Source organism: Ochotona curzoniae, unplaced genomic scaffold, assembly GCF_017591425.1.
Source record: "Ochotona curzoniae isolate NIBS_2020 unplaced genomic scaffold, NIBS_Ocur_1.0 contig_4612, whole genome shotgun sequence".
NCBI lineage: Eukaryota > Metazoa > Chordata > Mammalia > Lagomorpha > Ochotonidae > Ochotona > Ochotona curzoniae.
The window spans coordinates 10,305,303-10,327,057 of NW_024466343.1; the positions used below are offsets into that span (position 1 = coordinate 10,305,303).

The window sequence follows — 21,755 nt, forward strand, 5'->3', positions numbered from 1 at the left end:
GCAGAAGTCGGCTGGGGGACTAAAGTTCTGAACTCTCCATTCTAATGTTGATCTCCAGCTGGTGTTTCCCTTCGGTTAAAAGAAACACATATCATATTAACATAGTCCATAACTGTTCTGCTATCCTTGATGAACAACTTACAATGTCTCTTCTTACATTTAACATTCACCATCCTCTTTTGTGCAAAGCTGATAAACCTTGATTTTATTGACAAAACCAAAACTTTGAAAAAGTGTATTCACAGGTTCCAAAGGTCATGTACATGCCCTGTACCCACACCACTTCTGTCACATGCAGATCAAGTTCCATATTCCTCTATCATCTTCAACCCTGCGCCGTGTTTTATTCTCCTCAAGTACATCTCTCCAGCTGATGTCCCATCAACAAGATTTCCCTTTTACTGTGAAGACCAGCAGATCATTGACATTTTTACCTTTTTGTCAGAAAAGCTCTTTGTTTATTTCCCACCTGCTTTGAGGTTCAGGCACATTTTTTTTTCTTTTTTGTAAAAAAAAAAAAAAAGAAAGAAAAGGAAAGAAAAAAATTTTAAATACGCATGTAATTTTATTCCTGTCCCAGAAATTTCAAGTATTACCCTGTAGCCCATCCAAGACTAACTCTCACCTGATCCAGGGGGAAGATTAGCCAATTGAGCCATCAGCCAGGCCCACTTCTGGCTCTCGTTTCAAAACAATTCTATTTATTCATCAATTATTATATCCACCTCATCCAGGTCCTTGGTTACAGAAAAGTTCTCCTTGACTTTATGCTTTTTCCCCTGAAATCTTCTCTCAGAAGGTTTGCCATGGTATTCTTAAAAGTAACAGTAATGATAAAAATAATAATAAAAAAGTAGACATTTTTAAGGGGTCCCGCATTCTCTGATAGTAAAGCCTTAATTCCTTAAGTTCCTTCAAAGACTCCAATATTCAAGTGCATCCCACTACCATTTGATTCAAAAATTTCTATCTGAATACTACAAATGGCATTTGCAATAACCAGTAGCCCCACTTCCCATCCAGCTCCCTGCTTGTGGCCTGGGAAATCAGTCGAGGATGGCCCAAAGCCTTGGGACCCTGTACCCTCATGGGAGACCCAGAAGACGCTCTTGACTCCTGATTGCACATTGCCTCAGCTCCATCTATTTCAACCACCTGTGGAGTAAACCACTGGATGGAAGACCTTTTTCTGTTTCCTTCTCCATAAATCTAACTTTCCAATAAAAATAGATAAATTCCAAAAAAAATCATAAACTCTAATAACAATAGTGTTAATAACAGTAATTATTAACAATAGACAATAGCTCTGCATTGATTTTCTCATCCTTCTGGAAACTCTATGTATAACTTGTCTTCACATCACATCTGCTTAAAATAGTGCTTAGCAAAGACAATGGAAGCTCAGTAAATTCACATTCCTTTTAAGATTTTTATTTGACTCTTAGATATTCTGACTAAATTTCCAGTATCAATTCTCATTTTCTTCATATACACACACATATTGGAATGAAGGAGGGGAGAGGAAGGGGAAAAAAAGCAGGTTTAAATAGAGGATAGAAAATTGCTCCACACACTGGCTTGACAATATGATCAACTTTCATGCAAATCATTCATTTTGGTATTGATTTTGACCAAAACTATTAGTGTAAAGATTTATGAGTGAGAGAGATAAGTATGATAACTTCTGAAAGTTGAGCCACAGAATCTACACTCAACAGCTAATTCGAGTGTAACAGATCCAATTTAAGCTTCCAAGTTAAGATCCAAGGTAAGCTTCTTAAGGTGCTCAATACTAGCTTGTGCTGGAATTCTAGAATAGATGATTTTTTTCTTTCCAATAATGCTCTTTTTCATCATTTTAACAGTTTCTCATACATTTTAACATATGAAGCTTAAGGTTATCAATGTATCTTCCACATGCATGCAGCCCAACTTGATTCTTTCTCACTTATCTCTTGCTCCAACCATAGTGTCTTTTGAATAACCTCATGTTCCTGCTTGCTTCTAGGCCTTCCAGCTCTGTTTTATGCAGTGGGGACTGTGACCCCTAATTGAATTTTTACAGTCTTCTTGCATCAATCTGAATGTCATACTCTGAGAAAATAGATACTTGTGCTGTATTCTCTATTGTATCTTTCATGCATTTAAAAACTATATGCTTATATGATTGTTTGGCATACATTTTCCTCATTAAAGGTTATAATCACAACACTTATGTATATACTTCTCACCTTCATATTAACTGTATTTAGTAAATATTAAACCCACATGATATAAGAAAGGATGAAAAGAATTGCTAAGCTAGTTAACTGAGTCCTACAGTCTACTTCCCGACTACAGTAGGTGTCCAGGCTGAATATCTATTTTCATTCCTGCTTTCCATTTACTAATGTTACACTTTAAGAAAATTGTCTATAAATACATGGGCCAAAAGCAACATTGAAGAAATAACCGTATTTGACTTTCTTCTCATATCATTGGAAAAGCCTGGCATAGAGCTTGGAAAGAAGTTCACCAAGAGAATACACTATGAAGCAAAAGGTTTGTTTTGTTTTGACATTTCCCTGGGACGCTAGTAAACATTTATTACCATGAACCTGATTCCAGAGAACATTGCGGGTTACGCTTCAAAATTTACAGTTCTGAAGTCTAGCATCAATAAGTATCAATAAGTTAAATAAGGTGAGACTTATTTCAAGAAGAAATCTAGTCTAAAATTCTGGATCCCAAATATACTGAGTATCATCTAGTCATGAAGAAAGACAGTTTGATAATGATGTATGAATTACATAAATCTAATGTAGCTCTTTATTTTTAAAGTAGCCGTATTCCCTCTGGCCTCATTAGAAAATATTTCTAAAATATAATTTTCAGCATTGCTCAGAGACAGAATGCTTATCTTAAGTTAGAACTTTACCTATCTTTTTGGCTTTTTATTCGTAAATCTTGTGACACATTAGATCGAGTTCATATTGCTTTTCCAAAGGATTGGTTAAAGTTTAAGATGTTTTATGAGTACATGGTTAAATTATACTTTTGTGAAGCTAACTACAGGGTAGCATTTACATTATGAATACTAGTGAATACACAAACTCACAGTTTTGTGCAAAGACCCAACATTACATATTGAATAACACACCATTGTCTGAATTTTCTGAAATGCTATATTAAAATGTCTACACTGCAAGAAACTTTCTATAAGAATAGAGACCTGCTGTGTTTTCTTAACCTTAGTATTCTGAGTCACTATCATGCTATTTTGGAGACACAGCACATTTCAATATATATTTTAATTAGCAAAATATCCACATCTCTGAATTATACTATGATCTGTGCATCATATGGCAGAAAATGAAAACATTAAATTTAAGACCTGCTTATATAGGATTTGAATTCCTAATTATATGAAGCAATAAAAACATGCATTAGAGCGTGAAGGTAGTAATACATTCCTTAAAGTTTCAGTAATAATCTCAATGAACTAATATTATAAACAAAGCCAGAGGATTTAGAGGATGTTCTCACCTTGGGACAGACATAAATCCTTTAAGGTATGCATCTTGACAGTGCATCAAACTCCTCCAATGTAGCTTTTCAAAAGAAGTACATGTAGCATTTAAAGTATATTTTAAATGTAGGGAAGTCATAAAATCAATCTTCAATTATATTCTGACATAGTCATTAATACCATAGTTCTGAGTGACTCACCACTGTCCAGAATGCTCAGGTGTGAATATTTCCCCCTTTTTCCTTCTCCAAACTTGTTTAATCTCTAGACCAAATCAGAATTAATGAAAAAAGATTAAGATTTCCTTGTGGCTTTCTACTAAACTGATTTGCCTACCTTCATTTCCGTTAGATCTTTTCACCTGATGAATTAGCTAAATGTTGTTGTGCGTCCTGGTTAAGGAAAAGTATCAAACAAAAGAAAGCAAAACTATAAAAATCGCATATCCAATCATCGCACTGCCTGATTATGAACTTCTCCCTCCCTTGAACTGGGAATGAGATAAGGATGCACATTTTCACACGTCAATTCACAACTTAATTCATTCTATAACAAAGGAATAAGATAAGAGCGAGAAGAAAAGAGTAACTACAAGGTTTTAAAAATAAGTGCAGCAGGGCCCGGCGCAATAAGATAGTGGTTAAAGTCCTTGCCTTGCACGCCCAGGATCCCATATGGGCACCGGTTCTAATCCTGGCAGCTCCACTTCTCATCCAGTTCCCTGCTTGTGGCCTGGGAAGGCAGTCGAGGACGGCCCAAAGCCTTGAGATGATGCACCTGTGTGGGAGACTTGCAAGAGGCTCCTGGCTTCAGATTGGCTCAGCTCCAGGCATTGCGGTCACTTGGGGAATGAACCATCAGAAAGAAGATCTTCCTCTCTCTCTCTCCTCCTCTTTGTATATCTGCCTTTCCGATAAAACAAATAAATCTTAAAAGTGTAACACTTGAATGATCCAAAGACAGTCGATCTCAATTGAAAATTCAGAAAAGTCTACAGATAATTTTTAAAATTACAGGAATCAAAGATAAAATGCAAAACTAAAACAAAAGTAAATTACAGTTAAATAGGTTAGCATCACAGGGAAATAATTGATACTAAACTATTTTAATTACTGAAGTAGCGAAAATACGTTATATGCATAAATAAGGAAAGTCACAATTTGGTAGTAACTCTAGAACAAAAGCCTAAAGAGAATGTGAAGGGAATTAAGGAGATTTAAATATTGCAAAACATTAACTGGAAATCCAGTCTCAGATATCAGTTTTTCCTGAGTAAACTGCTTTTTTACAGCAATTTTAATAAAAAATACCAATAACTTTGTGGGGCAGAGAGGGAATAACTACAGAAAGAAATTATATTTACATGGCAAGTAAATATTTTGGATTTATTTATTTTAAAATTGGAAATCCAGGCCAGATTTATGGAGAGAAGGATAGACAAAGAAAGACCTTCATCCACTGGGTCAGGCCAAATGACCGCAATGGCTGGAGCTGAGTCGTACCGAAACCAGGAGCCAGGAGCTTCTTCCGAGTCTCCCTAGTGAGTACAGAGTCCCAAGGCTTTGGGAGTCCCCCACTGCTTTCCCATGTTGCAAGTAATGAACTAGAAGTGGAGAGGAACAGCTGGGACATGAACTGGTGCCCATATTAGAATAAAATGAAGAAACAGATTCACAAATGAATGTGTACCCAAATGGATGGCAAATGTGATGGTAGATTGCTGTGAGAAATGGGTGATAGTGTCAATAAGTTATATGGCGTTCATTATCTGGCAAAAATTAAGGAAATGTATCTTGATTCTTTGCTCATGCTTTACAAAAATTATCAAGTAAAGCTTAACAGCAGATCATGACCCGTAAGACCATCACTGAAGCTTTTGGGATGATAGAAAACAATTTTATGAAGTGCATATGCAAATATTACTCAAATAGAACACAAAAAATCATGCAGAATACCTAGGTGATGCTAAACTTCATAACTTTGGTTGAGGAGAAGATACCTTCAACACTCTAGGAACAGCCCATATATTCCTTCACATAAGAAATATATTCCCTATATATAACTAAGGGGATTAGATTTTAGAATATTTCAGTTTCTTCAACAAGCCGACAAGATAAATTTAGCTTCCATTAAACGGAAATTGAAAAAAGAAGTTACCAAAAATGAATTGTTAAAATAGCAAGAAATGCTGGGGCCAATGTGGTGGTGCAACAAGGTAACCCTCCATCCTGCTGCAGCAACTCCTGACCTTGCTGCTTCTCCTCACACCAGCTCAACCTAGGGAGGCAGGCTTACGCTTACGGCCTGGGAAAGCTGCAGAGCCTGTTTTCAGGATGAGACCCTGCTCTTACGTGGGAGACCCAGAAGAAGCTCCTGCATCCCAGCCTGAGATCAGCTCAGCTCTTGTCATTGCAACCATTTGATGGAAGAGCTTCTTTATCACTCCTTCTCACTCTGTAAAATCTGCCATTCAAACAAAAATAAATAAATCCTTAAAAAAAGAATGTAACGTTATTCATCATATATTAAGAAAATGTAAATTAAAATAATATTGTGATACAATGAAACACACATTAGAATTGTTAAAGTAAAATGAGGGAAAAAGTCAAGTTTTAGCAAGGACATAAAGTACTAAAATTTTTATATAATATTATTGGAAGTATAAACGGATAAAAATGATTTCCTCAGTCAGACAGATAACAGATCTACTGAAGATAAAAATGCACATACCTCGTAACCTAGCAATTCAGTGCATAGGTATATATCTTCACAACGTGCATCTCTCTGACAAAGATATGTATCAGAATATTCATAGCAGCACTTATCATAATCTCCAACAAATGGCGATTACATGAATGCCAATCACTCGATAAAGTGTGTCATATTCACACAATGGCATGCCATCCTGCAATAATGAAAATAGATGAATTTCAACTACACAGCAAAACATAAATCTAAGAAGCAGAAGAAATCAGAAAGAAAATGCATACGCAATGATTGCATTTATAAAATGCAAAAGAAGGCAAAACAAACGTGTGTGTCGGAAGTGAGGGTAAGTGGTTACTCTCAGGGGCACAGTGAACAGATGAGGAAACACAGACTTCTGTGGTGGCGAATGCCTTGGGAATTGTTTTCTTTTATTGTTTATCTCAGAACTGATTAAGCCAGAGTACTTAATTGTGAAAATTCATCAAGCTGTCTCCACGTGGTATGTGATACTTTGTAGATATTTACTAAACTCCAATAAAACAATTTTTAAAAGATTGCACAAGGATAGGTTGTATTTTTTATCACAGTGTCCACAGTTTACATTGTATGTCGTATCTCTTTTTTATGCTACTTTATATTTTTCTTCTTGAATGATGAGGCTTTCCTTTTATTAATAAACAAAATTCCAATCCAAGCTGTGCCCCATTATAAACACCATGTATTATATAACTTGAGGGAGGCAGGAAAACTATTTAATTTCTGCTATTTGCATTTCTGAAACACCAGACAGTTCTGATTTAAATATTTTTTATTACACTCATGGATGGCAAGAAAGAAAACTCAATATGTGTGTCCCAAATCAATCCTGTCACCAATTTATCAGCATGATCAGAATCTGTAATATTTCATTTTTATAATAAATGAATTAATCTAATTTTGCAGCCTCTTAAAATTTGTCATAAATGGTTACAGCAAAAATACATCTTTAAAAATTCTTTCATATTTCTCTAATGGAAATTTCACGCTGAATTCCTCATTACACAAGAAGACTCTCTTTTAAGAGAAGACTGTATTCAAAACAGAAGCATCTAAACATGTACACTGTATAAGAAATACTGAGATTAGGATGTTCACAGTGATTTTGATTTAAAATTCTCTTGTTCCCCTGGGCTAAAAATGCTGAATGTTTGCTGTACTAAAAGTCTACTTTTTTGTATCTGTAAAGAAATTATTGTCTTAGTATGCATCCTTGTAGCCTTAATTTTTAGAAACAGGATCACTGTATTACCTCTTTTTCATAAAGTGCATCATTATTTTCTGAACTAAAAGCATGTCAAGTATTTTCTACATTTTATATTATATTTATACACTCTGTCACACGGGTATGTACAAACACAGGCGAAACAAATAAAATGGCACCGTCTTCTCAATTAAGTGCTGTTATTATTTCACCCATATTTCAAAACAAGATCTACTTATAAATGTCACTATTGGTTTGGCTTGAGTGTAGGAAACTAGAAAATGTGTTGGTTCTGCTACTAAATTGTCATTATTTTTAGAAAATGATGATTTGTTAAGGTAGTGAATCTGATTGGGCCTATGAGGCAGCTGAGGCTAAGTGACAATCCTGGAAGAGAAGCACTAGCAAGCGAGAACTGAAAGAGGGCTTCCATTTGCCTGCAGTAGATGTCAAATGCTATGCAAGCTATGAAGAAAGATTTAGGTGAATGTTTTAATAATACGGCCTAATGCTGTCTTTGATAATTGTTGTGTGAGCATAGAAATTGGGATGTTTCAGCCACCGGAGGAATTCGTATTAATGCTACTTGAAGAATTTTCCACGGACTTTTCCATATATACACAAGAAAGACGAGTTCCTGGACAAGGATTTGGCCAAATCCTCATTTCTGATACAAGATTAAGAAGAATATCTACTGTGCAAAAGACACGAATCACCACCAGGATCTGGTCTACTTAACACCTCTCATGAGACAAAAGACTGAATCTTGCCTGGAAAAGGTAACTCAAATTCTTCCTCTCTTAACACAGACCAGAACAGAAAACAGCAGCAAACACCCCGCAGCTCAGGAAAGAGGAGCAGAAAACGACCTGTCATTTTTGTGGGAAAAGGCAGGGACGCATCCTGAGCATAGGATAAGACCTGCTCTACTGCTGCATGAGGGGAAGGATCTATAAGCCTAGAGTAGAGCTCCCTGCCTCACGCCGCCCCAACAATCCCCTGCTACTACCAGACAAATGGGTTTGCAAAATAAGCAATAGCCATAATCTTGGAAAGAAGAGATCATCTTCAGATTCAGTGTGCAATGGGAAGACGTAAACAGCAACAAGCATTGAGGAAATCCTCGTAAGCAGCCTTAGAAAGCCCAAATCAAACTTAGCTCCATTTATCATTAACCATATTCTAACTATGACATTGAAGACAATTTTTTTAAGAAAAAGAAGACATATATTTATAGGTATAAATATTATTTGTCCCTAGTCTCAATTGGTCTGCAGAAGATATCTGGGTCTCGTTCAAAAAAAATTACAGGATGTAGAAAGAAGCAAGATAAAAGAACATATTCCAGAAACAAAGCAATCAAGAGAATGAGATTTGCTGTTTTAGAACTTCTGAACTATCAAATATGGAATTTTAAGAGAATATGATTAATAACTTGAGACTGTAATGGAAATGGAATGTAACACACACTATCAGGAAGTAAATGACAGGATAGAATATCGTGAACCGTGGGGTCAGCACTATGACGTAGCCAGTAACACTGTTGTCGGTTGCATTGATATCCAATGTGGAAGCCATTTTGAGACCCGGCTGCTCCACTTCCAGCCCAGCTCCCTGATGGTGAGCTAGGAAAGTAGCAGGCAATGGCCCGGGTGCTTGGGTTCTTGAAACCATGTGGGAGACCCAGCAGAAGCTCTGGTTTCCTGGCTTCAGCCTGGCACGTACCCTGCAGTGACGCCATCTGTGCAATGAACCAGTACAAGGAAGCTCTCTGGGTCTTGCTCTTTCTCCCTCTCACTGTAAATAAATGAATTTCATTGAAATCTTAGTGATAAAACCATTTCAGAGGTTTATTACTTAATGAAATTAAATAACCAATTATTTAATTTAAAGAATGTTTTTAATGGTTTTATAATAATAAAATGATTAAGTGAATTGAACAAAGACAAACAGAAATTACCCAAACACATACTGGAAAAAAACATACACTATAAAACAAACTTACCTAACTATAACAACAGATCAGGTATTGATCTTTGGGACAGTAGGAGTCTAATATACATGCCAAAGGAGGTATAGGAGGAAAAGATTAGAAAAAATAGCACAGAAAAAGATTCAAAGAAAATAATGTAGTGAAAGTTTCTAACATAAATGAAAAATGAAAGTAGTATCAAATGTTGGGAGAAAATCTGGTAGGAAAACTAAAGTGATCAAGAACCTGATGTATAGAAACAGGTAAAAAGTACAAGACAAAGAGAACATTTCCAGCTAGAGAACACAACATATCCAGAACAGAAGGAAATTTTCACCTGAGATTTTTCAAAAACTATGCAAATGAAATGTAATGGAGTTACCTCTTGATAAAGCCAAAAGAAAAAATAAAAAGCCTTGTCATTACAGGATTCTATAACTTTCAAAAACACAGAAGAAATATATATTTTGCTCTCACACTCAGAAAGCAGAACTCTTTTACTTGGAAACAACACAAGAAATATTGAATGTACATTTATAGATATAAAGATATCAAACCAGACCCAAAGATAAATAAATTAAGTAAAATATTACAAAGGAATAAAAAAGGTAAATAAATGCTGCATGTACTTCTTTTAACCTTTCTGTAATTCCTTAACATCTGACTGTTTTAAAACTAAATTTATAGCAGTGTACTATATATTTATTCAATATGTTGAGCTCATTTTTTTTAATAAAAATTTATGTGTTGGGCCTGGCATGATAGTGTAGTGGTTAAAGTCCTCACCTTGCACCCCCGGGATCCCATACGGGCACCAGTTCTAGTCTCGGCAGCCCCACTTCCCATCCAGCTAGTTCCCTGCTTGTGGCCTGGGAAAGCAGTTGAGGATGGCTCAAAGCCTTAGGATCCTGTGCCCCTGTGGGAGACTTGGAAGAAGATCCTGGTTCCTAGCTTCAGATTGGCTGAGCTCCAGCCATTGCGGTCACTTGGGGAGTGAACCATCGGAAAATCTTCCTCTCTGTCTCTCCTCCTCTCTGTATATATAACTTTCCAATAATAATAATAATAAATTATGTGTTTATTTGAAAGACATAGGTAGAACAAAAGAGGGAAAGAATAAAAGAGCGAGTTTTCTTTAGATGGTTCATTTACAAAATGGCTGCTGCAACAGCCCAGGCTAAGTCAAACATAGCCATGAGCCTGGAATTCCAGGGAGACAGAGTGGGCCATCTTCTGCCTTGCCAAGTGCGTTAGCACGGTACTGAATCTGAAATGCAACAGCTGAAGTTCTGGCAGTGGTACTTGTGTCACAAGTGGTCATTTAACTGCCTGTTATAAGTTTATTTTATGTAAAACATTAAAAGCTATGTATGCATTTTCATTAATGTGAGTTTTTTTTATTAAATTTCTGAAAATTTTTCACGTTAGCCAAAATGTATAAAATGGATTTATGCCAATTATTTAATGCTGAAAAAAAATATCCAAATGAGTGGAAAAGAAGGAAGAAACCATAATGAACACTTGGATAACAAAGTTATAGATCTTAATTTAATCAGCTTAATAACAGTAAATGTAGGAGATCAAAACATAGAAGTTAGGCCTGGCAAGATGTCTCAGTGGCTAAATCTTCACCTTGTAACTGCTTGATCCTGTATGGCACCAGTTCATATCCCAGCTGCTCCACTTCCCATCCAGCTCCCTGCCTGTGGTCTGGGAAAGCAGCAGAGGATGGCCCAAAACCTTGGGAAACGCAGAATAAGCTCCTGGTTCCTGGCTTCAGAATGGCTCAGCTTCAGCCATTGTGACCACTTGGGGAGTAAGTCAGTAGATGGGAGCTCTTTGTATCTCCTTCTTTCTGTAAATCTGGCTTTCAAATAAATATATCTTAAAAAAAAAAAAAACACACAGTCATTCAACTGAATAACAATACCACTTATCACTCTAATAAAACATGCCTAAAAATAGCAGTAATATAAATATTTAATGTTGACATTAATACATTAAAGAAAGAAAAAGAAAAAGAAATCATGTGAACATGAAATTAAAACTAACTTGGCTAACCAGATAGGAAATGGTCAGCTTGGACTCACACAAAAATTTGTTACTCCTCACTAAGGTATAGAAAATTTCTCTGAACACCGCTCCTAAAACTGTTCTGTTCCTCCATTGTTAACATATGCTTAATTAGAATTATAAGCCAGATTGGACTATCCTAAAATTCGCCAAGTTCAGTGAAAAGTATGCTTCAATAATATAAACAGCTAAATATAAAAATGGAAATAGACATGAGATAGCTGAATAGTACCCTATAACCATTTTAAGGCGTATTGCAGCCGGGATCCAGTATGGGTCCAGGGTCTAATCCTGGCAGCCCAGTTTCTCATCCAATTCCCTGCTTATGACCCAAAGCCTTGGGAACCTGGATCTGCATGGGAGACTCAGAGAAGGCTTTGGTAGGAGCTGGCTCCAGCCATTGTGGTCACTTGGGGAGTGAATCTCTGGCCCGAACATCTTCCTTTCTGTCTTTCCTCTTTTCTGTGTATCTGACTTTCCAATAAAAATAAATAAGTCTTTCAAAAAACACTTTTTTTTTCAATAAAATGAAGTCCAAATATAATTCCTTAAAAAGTATTACCATCATGGAATTGTCTTCCAGGAGCAGAACCTTTAGTTTGAACTTGATTAATACAGCAACCTTTACAGTAACACTATGCCAATAAATGTGCATTCAAATCTCATGGAAGTAACCTTTTGAAAAAATTTCAATAAATATACTGAAACTTTTGCATAACTGTGTACCTTTTACTGACCAATGTCTTGATTAGGTATCTCATTAAATTTAACATAGAGACAAGATAAGAAGTGCTTCCTTTTATCCAAGAATAAATTTTGTAAGAATCAATTGACAATTATTACCACAGCTATGGATAAGAAAATAAAAATGATGAAGATGAAAGTGCATAATCATAAGATACAATTGAGCTTTTAAGCTGCAAATACTTCCAGACCTCTGAAAGAGAAATCAAAAGGATAGAAGTCTTTAAATATAAGCTTTCATTATTAAAAACCACTGGGAGCTGTTGGAATAAGACACACATGTCTTACTTAATAACCTTTCGGGAGCTAACACATTTATATTAAGATTATATACATCTTCTTTTTGGCTTTTTTACGTGAATCATCACTACACAGCTTTCTGTGTTTTTGCTGTTATCTCTTTTATCTCAGCTACAGGAAACAATGGTCATTACAAATTCATCAGATAATTGGTCTTTCTGCTTTAATTGATTTGTAATACATGTCATTTCAAACTTAAAGGACAATGGACTCAAGGTTTTAAAGGTTGGGTTGACTGAGGTTTTGATGAGACAAATGAGCTATTAATTTGCTTTAAACAATCTGTTAGCCGGTAATGGTTTGAGGACATCTGTTGATGACACTGAAGTCAATCAATTTTTGGTGCAACGTCACTGTTGGGAAACTCAGCCACCAAGCCATATAGAGACTCAAATCAGGTTAATCCTTGCTTGTCTACTATCATTACAAAACATGGCTCCTGACTATTGCTTGGCAGTCTCCATCTATGCTCAATAAAATATAAAGCAAAGAGAAAGTCTCTAATTTTTTCATTTGAAGTCATACTTTGAAGAGGGGCAATTAATGTAGTGGTATGAATAACCTGTACTCCATTCTGAGTCCAATGCAAAGGACAGCCTCTTGTTAACGTACACTCTTGGAAAAAGCAAGTGATGCTTCAATGGTTGCTTTGCTGCCACACTCAGCTAGCTTCTGGCTCCCAGCCTCAACGTGGTGTTGTCCCAGCTAGTGTGGACACTTGGGGAATGAATCAGTAAATGCAATTTCTTTCTCCCTGTCTCTCTGCCACACAAATGAGTAAACACAGTGATGTTCTTAATCTAATAATTTTAACAACAAGGACAACTTAATTTTGTAACAGATTCATGTAAACTTCCATCATTTGTGACATTAAGCTACAATCCATAAAAATTAAAATCTAAAAATTTTATTTTCCAAATCTAAACATGGGGCTTGTAAAAATACTTGTTTTATTTTTCATCTCAATGATACTAATTTTGATATTGAGTTCTCATTGTACAAAGTTGGAGAAAATTCCTTCCTGGTCATTTTTAAAGCATACATTCTCCAGTTCAGTCAAAGCACTTGCTAACCTAATGAGGAAACCTAGGTTGTCCTGTCATTTATTCTCTACCTTGTCCAAAAATATGTCTGTGATATTACCCTCTTTGGATTCTTACCTGGAAGATTATTTTCCCCCAAGAAGCTGGAAATGGGAATTCTGGGTTCAGTCTGATCTGGGTTTAGACCTTCTCGCTGTTGTTTGTTAATGTGAGAAGTGGTTTCTTCTTTCTCAGCTATGATTTCTTCTTTATGCAGCTAATTAAAAATTATGATTTAGCTCCTGTGGTACTGCTGTAAGATAATGTATATAAGTATCAAGCATATTAAAATGAATTTTAGCTATATATATATTTATTGATAAAGAATCTCTAACCAGACTTTAGTCATGGTCTTCCAAGCACTCTGCTCAACTACAGCACACTCTAAAGTTTTATTCCATCTTTATTCTAGCCTAAATCACAGTTTTAGAAGGATCCTGTAAAATTAGTCTATACAGGTGGTGATACCAGTGTGTATGAGCTAATTCTCTGCCTGAGATGTTGGTATCAGATATGGACACCAGTCGGGTCCAGGTTGCTCTACTTCAGATCTTTCAATACAGCTCTCTTCTAAGTGCCTGGGAAAGAGGCAGAGCATGACTCAAATTCTTGGCTCAATGCTCCCACATGAGAGACCTTGAAAAAGTTCCTGGCTCCTGGCTTGGACCAACCCAACTCTGGTCTTAATAGTCATTGAGGAACAAATTAAAAGAGGGAAGACTCTCTCTTCTTCTCTTTCTCCTCTTTATGGGGATCTGCCTTTCAATTGATAAATAAATGGGTCTTTGAAAAGAAGCCTCTCCTCTTGGGGTCTAATGTCCCTCAGTGTCCTAAAGGATCTCTAATACCTGGCTCCTGATATTTGATCACCTTGACCTGCCTTCAGCCAGTATCTCCCCATCCCTGAAATCTGTTTTTAATATTTCTTCATCTACTACTACCCCCACAAACCTTCTCTTTTGATATAAGTTCCATTTTTCTTTGTTGTATTAGGAATTGCATCCAAATGTATACTGATCTCTTCTCTTCTATTGGAATAATTCCTAAATGTTTCTATTATTTTGAGAACCATATAGCTATGCTTTCCTTAACATTATCAGCAGTAGTTCCTCTTAGAAGACATTGGCATAGATCATTATAAGACAAAGTAAAAGCAAAAATGCAAGATACATGAAAAAATATTTTATGAGTGATTTACTCCATAATCATTACATCTACTAAATTTTTACAGAACACCTATGCTGTTAAAATAATGAGAAATTGCAATGGGATAAAACTGCAAGAGATATTGTCTCTTCTCCAAGGATCGTATGATTTAATCAAAGAGAAAAATATACTCTGGAATTCGTGTGTGTGTGTGTGTGTGTGTGTGTGTGTTTAATGCTGTTGTAAAATGCTAACAGGCCATTTTTTATTAGAATTCCAAGCATAAAGCTCAAATGGTAACGGGGTGACAGATTACTGCTTATACAAAAAAGCAATAACTGAAATATATAGAGAAAGCAAAATTTCCCTTTTTTATATGGCTTAGTGAAAATCTAAAACAGATTTCTGAAGAACAAAATGGAAATAATAAATTGTATTATAAGCGATCACCAGTGTAGCAGAACATACAACATAAAACAGACAAGCATCCAGTTCACAAGTGTGTACCTAGTCTAGGCTTAAGACATTCATGTCTGATCTTTAAGTACCTTAGTGTGACTCCTGGCCCAGCTCCTGATGCAAGCTTCTTGGAAATGGAGAACCAAAAAAGGAGTGATGATGGTCCTGTAATTGTTCCTGGCACCCATTTGGGAGATGTGAGTTAAATTTTGCACTCTACGCTATGGAGCTTGTGCTGTGGACCCTGGGCATTTGGAGGGTGAGCTGGAGATCAGAGCCTTTCTAGTTTCTTTTCTTTCTTTCTGTTTTGTTTTTTTGTTGTAAGCCAGCAAGGCTATATTTGTATATTTGAACATAACAAAGACATGCAGTATGTGTGGGTCAGGTCTGCCTTTCTCATCTACTCTCCTAGATAGAGTGACTAAGATTCTCAGATGGTATCCCTTCAGAGAGAAGAGCAGGTATTTGCTCATGAAAAGAAGACGCACCAGAGGTTTGACAGGCTTTTCTGTGTCTCAGTATCCGCTATAGGTGACAGCTTCTACCAACACCAAACAGACTCTTTTGCTGCAGCTTTAAGCGCAGTACCAGGGTACCAGCTCGTTCCCTGAAAAGAAGTCCTGAAGTCAGAAAGTCAAACAATGCTACTAAATTTTTTTCCCAAACCTGGCAGATTAAATGGCCACTCAGCATGCTCATGAGAGAACTTATTATGGAAATTAAAATGCCCTTTTAAAAATTAGGTAAGTCCCTCCCAGGACTATGTTCTATCCCCTATGTCATCTTGCTTCTCTATATTAAAAAATGCATGTATGATTATGGATAATGTTCATTGCAGTGGGAATATCCAAAGCAATGAATGGCTTTTAGAGTTGATTAAATGCTAAAGTGAAGCTTTTTGATAACCATGAAGGCTGACGATTGTAAGTGTACTCCAGTGTCATGAATATTACTGCTAATACATGATAAGATTTTTAAAAGGACATAATAATGCATAATAAAGAGTAGATCAATTCCTTCCCTTTTGAGGTTTAGAGAGCTATCTCCTTTTTCCTTGGTCTTTACAGTAATAGTAAAAGGGAAGTCCTTTAAAAGCGGGTGAGGGCCAGGCAGGTTGAGACGAACGGACTGTACTACAGGCTATGATGTGCTCAAAGATAATTTTATATCAAAATTGCTTTGAGGAGAACACAATTCAAATTTTGCTGAGATTGTCAGAAGCTTTGCTGCTTCCTGAGGGCCGGTGCCTCTTTTAGTACCTTGTACATGAAGAGGGCAGCACTGCATGGCACTGACAGGGTCTTAAAATGAAAATGCAATAATTAAGAAGAGTTAGTTACAGCAAAGTGAACTATTGTACTATCAACCAATGTCTCCAATTATATTCTAGATATTTGGCTTTGAAAACAAATTACTTGCTGTTAACCTTACATGTTTAAATGAATGCCATTGAAGGACAGTTGCTTCATAATCACTGAGTAATTTGTTTTAATTTTGAGCATCAGTTGTTACATAATCTAAACATAAATTTGCATGCTTTTTATCTTATGCGACTGATTTAGGCAAGATTGTCATATTTATGCTCATAATAATATTGATAATCATGGCATTTTCCTAATACTAAGAATCACATTATCATTCCTTTAATACCTTGAAATGATACAATGCATTTCAATGATATTAACTGCCAGAATTATGACTCAAAGCTGTTTTTCTCAAGCTTTAATGATGTATAAGTAATAGTTGATTCATCTGCAAGGCTACAGTAGCAGCCCCTCAGTTTTTAATGTTCCAACGTCTGTGGCCCAACATAAATATGATGCTTTCCTCCTGCCACTGCCTTTTTCTGTTGAAGGTGACCAGAGCCACCAGACATGCCTGATGCCTATCCTCGGAGAGTTCAGCCAAAATTGCTCTTGCACACAGCTTTGGAAGTTGACTCCAGCAAACCAGGACAAGAAAGTTCCCTTTGCAGCAGACCACAACATGTGTGCGAAAGGTCCACTGGCAGCAGTCAGCGGCTCAGCTCCCTGCTGTCCAGTCCTGTCCCCATGGCAGCGTCCGTGATTCCCACTTGTCCTGCAAGCCTGCTCTCTGTGACAGTCCTTAGTAATCTTACCAACTCCTCTTTGCTAAGGTGACCTCCCAAGCATCCCCCAGGAAAGTAAACAGAAATGCATATTTATCTCATCCAAGGTTAAGCTCTTAATATATTTCATTATCTTTATATGGACAAAACAGCAAGAGCTTTTTCAGACAAAAATGATATTGAAAATAATGACCCACATCTACTGAAGACTCGCTAAAATATCACTTAAGTGTATATAAAAATTCTGAACCTGATATTCTACTTTTTAGAAGTAGATACAATGCGATGAATAAATGATATATTTTATTTAGACTTCAGAGCAAGTGAAATAATATTTTGAGTTCCTCTTCTTCTACATCACTACTAGGTGAAACTTTTGGGGAACTATAAATCTTTTCAGAGAAAAGAAAAGAGAGAAAAAAGGGTATAGAGACTCCAAGGGTATTCATAGAGTAATAACAAAAAGAGTTTTCCTAGATTATTATGTCATGTGTAGGGACTTGGGGTTTAGAAGAATAAGCAAGTTTAATAGTGCCTGAAGAAGGAAGATCATTGCATAGATGGGAACATTTGCCCAACAACCTAAGGTTACTAAAACAGATACACTGTTTCTAGAAGAAATACACAAAACCATGATGACTGAAAACAATCTTCACAGCATCTAACATGCCACAAGTATCTGGCTTTTCAATTTGAGCTTTAATTTTTCTCCTAGAACACCGTATTATTATAAGAATATAAGTACATGCTCATCTCAGATAAAACCTAGCCAAGAGAGATCCTGAATATGCCACTAAGCTTCTCACCACGTCTTCCCCCATTTCAGTGCACACAGAAATCACATATCAGTTTGCCTAAAACAATGATAGTTCAAAGGGTTCTTTTGTCTGCATCAACAAGCAGCAAGCTCAGTTGACTTTGCCATCTGAGAAGGACCCAGATCTTTTCACTCCTATGCCAACTGTTTCCATCCTGCAGAGCCTCTTTGCAGGATCTGTAGCCATAACCTTTGTACTGTACTGATCGCACACTTCTTGCTGCATCAGACACTTTCCACAAAACAGTAAAGAAGTTATCCCTATGACTGTGTGAATTCCGGCATGCCAGTCTCCTGTTTAAAATCCTCCAACAATGCTAGACATCAGGCACAGTGTGGTTTCAAGCTCTGATTTCACTGCTGATTGCAAATTCCTACTTGTAGACATTGTGAGAGGCAGAAGAGTGTGGCATTTGCATCCTTGAAATTGTGAAGGGAGAGCTCCCGGTCTAGCCTGACACGTTCTCGGCTATAATGGCCAATGGGGAAGTGAAACAGCCAGAAGATCTCTCTATATGTTTCTCTGCACCCATCTCTTAAATAAATGAAATACATAAGCATGTAACTTTGAAATCACTTCCAACAACTTATTCTACCTAGAATAATATGCAAGCTACTACGAGACGCAGGAAGACCTTCTTGACTTCCATAGTTTTTTCCAGTAAGAGTATGACCCCAAGCCTGACTCCTTGTCCATTCTGGGTTTGTCATATTGGCTGTCACTCGTTTTCCGGAAGTTTCCAAGCTCATTCTCCTGTAACACTTTTTTCTCCTTTAACAAAGAGTGAATGGAATATGTATTTTTAAGATCAGTATTTGAGTTTCGAAACCATATTCTCAGAGTTAGCTAGCCTTACCTTCTAGCATAGCAGCTGTTCACTAGTATATAAACATAATTAAACCCCTTTACAGCACATACCACTAAGTGATGATTTGGGGTTTCTTTTATTTTCTTGCCTGAATGATATGGGCTTTGATTTGAACTGTCCTTGGTTTATCCTTGGTTTATGGCTGGTGCTCAGTGAATATGTCATATTAATGAATAACTTCAGGGAAGGAAAAAAGGCTAATATTTGTTAAATGTCAAAAAAAAATCAAGTAAGAAACTAAATAATCCCGAGTGATAAAGTGCAAAACACTTCTTATTCTTGTGTTGTCAAGGATCATCTGACACTTAAAGGCTCCTAATATTTTGCCACAATATTTAGCAGTTTTGCTCAAAGCCTGAAATTTCAGTTATTTCCTGAAAATCAAAAAGTCATTTATTTCCAGATGCAAATAAATACTAGAGTAATTGGGGTATAAATTACCCATTAAGAGAGGAAAGCATCATTGTCCCTTACGATCAACAAGCTGAAATGTTCTGGGGATACATCAAAACAACTTTCTTACAGAAGCAAGGGCTTCCGGGTGGATGAGAATGTGCAGTGATCCCACAGGAGGTCAGAAGTGTTTGGACTGGGACTTCCTTTGCAGATAATTTAACGGACTGCCAGGCAGACATGTATGAGAAAGGACAAAAGCCAAGAGCTTTGTTTTCTGACCTCTGACCCTGAAGATATTTCCAAGGATTCAGAATTAGCCCAAGAACTACAACTGGTTACACCTGTTCATGTTTCAAGACAATGGCATCTTTAATCTACTGTCGGCATCTTCTTATTGTCCTTTTTCCTCTCCTTCAGCTTTTTTTTTTCTGTTTCCACTAGTTTTAAAATATTCCCATTTTATTATCTTAGTGCTTATCATCATTATTGTTTCAATCTCCAGAAAACTGCAGATACCCAAACCATTTAGTTTCTTCATCTGCAATTATTTATTAAAACTTCTTACCCTGCTTGGTCTTTTCTAAGTAACTTGCTCTTCCATTATCTTTTCTTTTTTTCTCTCTCTCTTTTTAAAAATTTTTTTTTTTTTTTTTAGAAATCATTCATCTAATTTTCGCCCTTAAAATATGTTCCATTTAAAATTACCCTATGTTTACTGTTAACTCTTATTCAGATTGCTATTCTTACTGTTGGTCTTTTATAAAATTTCTTTTATTTTTGGTCTTTTAAACATGCACTATTTGAAAAATATTTCAACATATTTTCTGAGCTTGTGTCTGTATAAATTGGATATATTTTAACTACACCTAAATATAGTTAAATATGAACAAAAATAACATATATGCCACTCAATTAAGGAGATGTAATCATTTATTACTTTTCTTTTAACTTTTCATGGACTCCTTTGGCTTCTTTGAAACCAAACCTCTATATATAAATCTGAATATGAGTCTCAAAATTGCCAAGTTAGATAATAATAAACAAAAATCTACATGGTAGTTTGTTGTATTAATACTAATGTTCTGGAACAAAATACTGCATCCTGGGGTGCGCTTTGAGTGAGGGGCCCAAGAAATGGCCTTTCTGTTTACACCGCACCTCACAGGAATCAGGCCCAGTGTGATGGGAGTACGCAGCAACTACACCCCTTTTCCACACACGGACCTCATGTGGGTCCCCTTCGGGGGGAAAAATTGTATCCATGCTCTTTTCAAACTTTTAAGTATTTGTATTTAATTTATTATTGGTGTGAAAGGCAGAAAAACATACAGGAAGAAAGAGAAAGAGAGAAAAAAAATGTGTCCATATGGACACAAAAGCCAGGACTGGCAGAGCAAAACTAGGATAAAATTCAATTTAGGTGCCCCATAGCAACAGTAAATCCCCCATATTTGAGCTATCACTTGCTGCCAGCGTGATATACTAGTTGAGGGGCCCGGCTCCTTAAAGTAGTGGCTAAAGTCCTCGCCTTAAATGTGCCAGGATCCCATATAGGAGCCGGTTCTAATCCTGGCCACCCTGCTTCCCATCCAGCTGCCTGCTGTGGCCTGGAAAAGCAGTCAAGGACGGCCCAAAGCCTTGGGACCCTGCCCCCATGTGTTAAACTTGAAGGAAGTTCCTGGCTCCTGGCATTGGGTTGGTGCAGCTCCTGCCTTTGCAGCCACTTGGAGAGTGAGCCATCTGACAAGAAATCTTCTTCTCTGTATGTTTGCCTTTGCAATAAAAATAAATAAACTTTAAAAAAAATGAATATGAAACTTGGAAGGAAGTTGAGCCCGATCCGATGTAATCTAACATGCTATTTGGGCATCCCATGTAGTATCTTGACTACTGTGCCAGACAGTCAATCCAGTGTCCATATTCCAAACAGATGCTTTTTCCTTGGGAATGACCTGGAGAAAGGGGTTGAGATATTGATTGTTAACAATGCAATCTTCTGTTCTTTATTTTGTAGTACTTAATCTGACAATCCAGGATGGAGATCTTGAGTTTTTCTTTAAAAAGCACTCTTGGTGCTTTTACAAGCGCACTAAACTTTGAGAGCCAAATCCTGAAATATTGAACTCCTTTATATAAAAATATTGATAAGAAAAATCTCTAATTCTATATTTATCATTGGCAATTTGGTAAATCATTAAAAGCAAATGCATTTGTATCTGAAATTTAACTCCCTTAATTGAGCTGGATAAGTGTTCTTAACAATGTTTGTGGAGAAACGAAATTAAAAGCTAAATTTATAGGCCTGATGTTAATGGCTCAACGGCTAAATCCTTACCTTGCATGCCCCAGGA

The 21,755-nt window shown here is 36.6% G+C and overlaps 1 non-coding gene across 1 annotated transcript; it reads left to right on the top strand.

Moving 5' to 3' along the window:
• Positions 1 to 20,508: 20,508 nt before the first annotated feature.
• On the top strand, positions 20,509 to 20,635 carry LOC121161110. The gene has a single exon (XR_005884628.1). It is a non-coding gene; the product is annotated as a small nucleolar RNA SNORA11 (small nucleolar RNA).
• The last annotated feature ends 1,120 nt before the right edge of the window (positions 20,636 to 21,755 follow it).